The following is a 6,442-nucleotide window of genomic DNA, read 5'->3' as shown; positions in this document are numbered from 1 at the left end:
GCAATTCTGTTCAGCTAAATCAGTTATGTAAGTTGGCCTACAACTGCAGCATTTCCCCAGAAATTATGGGAAAGTTCCCTTTCTGCTGCTGTTCGTGTTCTCCAGGCTGTGCTGCTGACACCGTGTGTGGGGTTTGGTGGCTGTGTTATAGTGTGTGTGTGTTTGTGTGTGCTGGGATCACCACCCAGCAGCACAGCACAGCACAGCTACTGCCAGACTCCAGAGGAAAGGATGGGGAACTACAGCCACAAGGTTCTCCTTAACTTCCTTCAAGGTCATCATCATTCACTAACAAGGGGGATCCCCAAGCTTCTCCAGGGATAATTCCAGCCCCAAACTTGATTGGTCTTTCCAGACAGACCTTATTTTAAAGTAATGTAACATCTAAACAGGACTAAAAAGGAACAAAGTCACATTTCTGTGCTACAAATAGATGTGGAATGGAAATACCAATGTGTCTTCCTGAAGTTTGAAACAAGGCTGATGCCTTTTTGCCTACAAAGCCCAATTCAAAACCCCTTGAAATAAACCACTGACTTTGCTTGGTCCCATATTGATTTGACCTCTGCTGAGGAAGGGCAAGCATTGCATAGAAGAGAAGGATTTCATTTCTGTCTTTGCAATATTTAAAAGGCTTTCTGCGTTTTTGTTGCTGATGGCAGCCACGGCCAGCAGCACAGCACCACCTCCTGCTGTTGCTTTGTTGTCAGGGTCACAGGGAGGATCCCACAGTGTCCAGTGTGGACAGTACTGTCCTGACAGACCCCTCACTGTTTAATGCTGCTTATGGTCACCTGTGTCCTACATTCTGGCTGCACTCCCTGCCAAACGTGGTAGATCAGAAAGCTGGGTCTTTCCCTCCACGCTGAGGAATCTGCCTGGGCCACACTTTTGGAGACTCATTTCTCTTCTGAATACATTTTGCTCTCCAGTATGGAACAAAACATTCTTCCTGCCCTGGTGCAGTTCAGTCACATGTTCAGGTGCACCTTTTCACTGCTGCCATGCGCCAGGATCCCTCAGCCATGGATGAGCACTAGGACACAGCCCTGCACAGCAGCCAGGTCCTGTTGTGCCCCATGCAGGCTGGCATGGAGAGCAGGCTGTGACACCTGGCAGCCCACAAGGCACACAGCAGTGACTAAGATGAGTGACATAAGAAACACTCAGAGCTCTGCTGCTGTTCACAGTTTACCTGTGCTTTAATTAAAGCATCACAGATCTGCATCTCACTGTGGTTGTTTCCTGCCTACCTGTTAGCACAACACTCTTCTCTGAAGATGATCATAAATCCTGCTTGAGAACCTTAAAGGGATAAAGCGACAAAAATTCTAGGAACTCTCTCTTCTGCTGCATTTCCTGCTCTGCCTTCTCCTTAGGTACTTTGGGATACGTGATGGTGAGGAGATGGTTCTTCCTGGGAAGCCTTCCAGAGATGAGGGTTCTGCTTCACACTCGCTCCCTTGAGAGTCCATCTGTGCTCCATTAGTCCTGGTGAGCAGGATGTCATGGTGACCCAGAAAGGAGGGGGGCCAGAGAACGAGTGCTCATCCCTGCAGGGGCTGCATCACTTGGCTTCAGGAGTGCACTGTGCAGCCTGGGTGTTCATGCCTTCCCAGGTTTGTTCTGGTCAGAGACTGGAGAACTGTGCCCTCCTGGGCTGCAGTTCAGGGGTGTTTGGTGGTCCCAGCTCACCTCTGTGCCACTGGGAGCAGAGCAGGCTCTGAAAAGGAAGGTTGGGAAATGCCTGAGCTCTTGGAGGCCATTGTTGGACTGTCTCAGCTTCTGCTTGCACAAGTAGGAGAGAGGCACGATAAGAGCAGAGTGGGAGAGTCAGCATTGCATAACCATGATGTTATACCAAAGGTACGTGCAGCTGTGACCAGTCAAAGGGAGGAAAGGGGTTGCTGGAGTACCAGAAAGTTCTGTCTGTGTCACCATGAGGGAAAGCATTTACATGCTGCTTGGCCTCTCGAGTGCTCCTGAGGAATGATGTTGTTTAGATGCCAAAAGAGGGGAGCCAGACTGTGTTATTTCCTTTGTCCCTACGTGACAGCTTCTGAACTGGAATGGATCTGCATCAGCATCAACACGGGGAACAGAGAAACCTTGAATTAAATAGTGAAATAAAAATAATTCTCCTCGCTGGTATCCAACCCTTTACCTGCATATCTCACCCAGGAGATCTGTGTCCTTTTGCAGGCTGTTGTCCTCTGCTGCAGGGCAGCAGTTTTGAACTCTGAGGTAAACTGGCTGATATGCTGCTGATAGGAACAACCACAAAGGCAGCTGGGAACAGTCCTGTGGGCATCTCACTGTACCTTGTGCTTCCCCCTGGCTGCCAAGGTCAAGTGCCCACAACTGGGCTTCCCCTTGCTGTGAGTGGTCCCTTCCCATCATCCCTGCTCCTGCCCTCAGACCCAAAGCCAACAGCCATTCCAACAGCATGCACCAGCTCTTCCTGCTGCTCCAAGGCCACTGAGATTGCACAGCCAGGCTTTGGGCAGAGCATTTTCCTCTCCCCTTTACTGCAGTGCAGGACAAGGGCTGTATTTTTGCCACCCCATCAGGACCTGCAGGTACAGCTGGTGCTCCTGACCAGGCACCTGCAGAGAGCAGCAGGTTGGAGCTGCTGAAGACCTGAGCCTGAAGTTATTTTGGTGGGGGCTGAGTGGGTTGATGCTAAATATCATATTCCTTTACAGTTGTTAAGAGGGCAATCTGCATGAGTGCTTCCAGTGGAGCTGTGGAGCTCTCCCCAGGGTTCAGATAGCTGCAGGATATGTCAGAGACCAGGACTGAGTGAATTCAGAGCTTCTGCTCCCAGAGGTGCAAGCTGAATAGTCAAAGCTATGGAAGGAGAAGAAGGAGCCTTTTCCATGTCTTTCTGAGCCTTTTCCATAATCTTTCTGATCCTGATTCACCATGAAGCCCATGTGCATGACTAGGTCTAGCCAGCTCAGAGAAACTGTTGCTTTAGCAACCTCCCTTTGTATTAGGCACCATGCAGGAAGGGGAAGTCTGCAGTGGGATTTTCCTCTCCCTGATGTTGCTTTGGGAGAGCTGTAGTCCCCACTCCTAACCTGAGCCAAAAATACATTTGCAGTAGTTTTGCCTGCTATGTGTCTGCAATTCAGCGTGGCTGGTCCCTGGGCATGTGGAATGAAAGTTTGTGATGTCAAAATATTCTGAGCCAGAACTTTATTCCACTTGAGGGGTGAGGAAGATGTTGAAGTTGTAGGCTCTGATACCTTTTACACTGGTCCCCCATCCCCTTAGAAATTGTCCATAAAGTACCATTGCAGAACAATTAAAATTATCAAGGGTCACCTGTTTGTAGGAATCAGCTGGATTTGAGAACCAAATCTGCTTGGAGGAAGCAGAGGAAGGAACAGTAGTAAGGTGGAGAATGATTTCTAGGAGAAAGCTCTTCCTTTCCTGGCCTTTTGCAATAAAGAGGCAATTTCCCAGGAAATTCCAGATTCTCCTCTTGAAAGCTGTGGCTCAGAAATGCTCATTAGTGAGGATATCAGTTCAATCAGACTGTCTTAACAAGGGATGTAGGGTGGGATCTACAGCTGATGGAGTGGAAAGGAGGGAGGGAGAGGGAAAGAAGTCTGCAGTCAGCTCAGCCTGTTGGATTTCAGGTGCATCATGTCACACTGTTAGAGGAGTTCAGTATGGTTCAAATTATGTCAGCAAAATACACAATGTAGTTATGTATTATACAATAAAGAATCACCCATTTAAGGACATTACTGGGCAAGAGACTTGAGTAAGAGAGAGATTTGATTGCCTATGTTGAAAAATCAGATTTAACTAAGAAACTAGCTACAGTTTCTGCATGTTCTCTTGATGTGTTTTTGTGTCGTCTGTCTGATAAGGTCGAAACATGTAAGAAAATTGATAATATTTGGAATACAGAATATTTGGAATTGTGGAATACAGAACCCACAAGCACATCAATCTTCCCAGACAGGAGACTGACTTCCAGTCCCAGTGTTCCCAGGAGGATCCTTCATTACTGACATTTCCTCACTGATCTTAACAGCCCTTTAAAGAGAGAGGGAAGTGCCCTTTTGCAACAGGGTGTGCAGATATTCTCATGGTCACAGCTGATCACCAGCCTGCAGACACATGTCAGAGCAAGGATGGCAGCACTGGGCTCCTTTAGGTTTTTACAGGGACTGTAAACGGGCCTGTGTTCCCTCTGAAGGCATTACAGCCAGCCCTGTGCACTGCTGGCATTAGAGCAGCACCAAGAGGCCCAGGTGGGCTGAACACATGAAGCTGTCACAGCTGAGAAAGCCACCAGCAAAGTGTGACCTGGTTAAAGCCACCAGCAAAGTGTGACCTGGTTAAAGCCACCGGCAAAGTGTGACCTGTGCATGACCGTGTGGCACCACAGCAAGCCCAGGGCTTCCTCCCCCTCAGGGACAGTGCTGGGCCTTGAGCATTATCCCTTGGAGCATCTTCTGTCCCCAAGGAACACAAGGGCTCCGTTCCTTCAGACCAAGTGCCTTTTGCAGCTGCCACTTCTGTGCCACTAGAGCTGTAGTGTAAGAGCCAAGGTGCAGCGGGCTTGGCTAGGAATAGAAACTGCAGTTCTTCCCCATGGTAAATCTCTGTGTGAGACAGGATTTCTGCTTCATAAGGAAACAGTTCCTCATTTATCATGCAGTTTGACTTTGATCCTGCAAACATTTACTAAGAGAGGGGAAGGGATTTGCAAAATGGCTGTGGCAGGAGATTGGAAATACCCGCGGCTGCTGCGAGAGCGTGGTGGCACCTCCACGTTAGGGAGCTGCAGCTTGCCTGAAGAAAGAGCAGTTTCTCAAAGAAGGTAAAGGGATTTCATGCCCCAGCTCCTACTGGCTTTTCTTGTTTATTTCAGTGGGATTTCAGCACAACTCCCTTGATCACCTGGGCCCTGGCTGTGTAGGTTTCTTTGGGAATCTCACAGCACTGTGCTCCTTCCAAAGGCTGATGCATGAGGGGATAGTGCAAGGCAGTGGCAGAATGAAAACCAGGACCTGATGCTCCAGATTTCCTCACAGCTCCTTCTTAAATAACAGTGCTCTCCTAATGCTCAGCAAGAATCCCCTCCAGAGCAAAACTCACATGGCAGAACCCAGTGCCCACAAGTTCTTACAGTACCTGGATGCAAATACAGTTAGATAATGACTTGACTCATGTCACAACTCATTACCAAATCAGAGCATGCAGCCATATCAATGCTTAATGATCTTCTGAAACTTTAATTCATTTTACTCTGTAGCCATTTTCATTAATTAGCTGCATTAATTTTATACAGATTAAAAATGTAAGTCAATCTCTTTGAAGTAGAAAAGTGGCATTTTAAAAATCTACATTTTATCCCAAGCCTATAAATACATCTGCCTCATAGAAATCAGCAGTTTATGGTAGTTCTTATAGCAGAGAGGGTGACTCAAAGAGGCTTATGTGCTGCATTAGTTTTATCAGAGCTGAAAAAAACCTCCCAAATTCCCTGTGAATTAGAAGGATCAGTGACTATAGATAGATCCTATGCTCTTCCCCCACCAGCTGAAACATGGCACTGGTTTTGTATAGTCTGGATCCAAAGCAGTCACACTAGCAGAAAACAGTCACATTTTGTTGCACTTTTACAGAATACTTTCTCAAGTAAAAATCAACAAAGCAACAGCACCACAAAGGCTGCTAATTGCTCAAAGCACAGTCAGTGTTTTCCTCCATGCCTGCCCCACTTTGTTGTAGAAAACCTAAGAGTGGTTGAATTCAATTATACAGCCCAAAATAATATTAAAAGATCATGAGTAAGGCTGCAGAGCAACCCATGCAAAAAGCTAGGGAATCTAATAGAATTAAGGCACTTTCTAAGCCATTAGTTGTAGGATAAATAAGGCTGAGTAATGAGTTCAGGGATAAGGGACAGAGGGTTGAGGTCCTAGCTGGGTCTCACAGGAGTCTGGAGGTCACCAGTGGCGTCCTGGTGTCTGTGCTGGTGCTTGTGCAGCTCAGTGTGGTTATAAATGACCTGGAAAAAGGGCTGAGCACTTTGTGGGGGGAGTCTGCTGATGGTGCACAGTTATTTATGGCACTGAGCATGGGGACAGGTTATAAGGAACTTTATGGGTGAGTCCTGCCTGATGATGGATAGGGCAATAAAGAGCAGGTGGAACTCAGGCAGATAAATGCAGAGGGTTACTGGGGACAGCCCTGTGGGGAGCTGTGAGCTGATGGTCCCTGGGGCTGCACACCAGGGCCAAGGAGCTCTGTGCTCAGCTGGCTGCTCCAACTGAGGAACACCATGAGAGGAGCACTGCCATGCTCTGAGGGAAGTACAGGCTTGTTCCTTCTCACAGGAGCTGTTTGAAACCTCCTTGCAGAGCGTGACTAAGCAGAGCTAATCTAGGAGATCATTCCCGTTCAATCCAATGTC

The sequence above is a fragment of the Agelaius tricolor genome, unplaced genomic scaffold (assembly GCF_023055355.1).
Source record: "Agelaius tricolor isolate 1412-34295 unplaced genomic scaffold, bAgeTri1.0.p SCAF_5, whole genome shotgun sequence".
NCBI classification, from domain to species: domain Eukaryota; kingdom Metazoa; phylum Chordata; class Aves; order Passeriformes; family Icteridae; genus Agelaius; species Agelaius tricolor.
The sequence above is the reverse complement of the archived record's forward strand: the minus strand, read 5'-3'. Positions refer to the sequence as shown.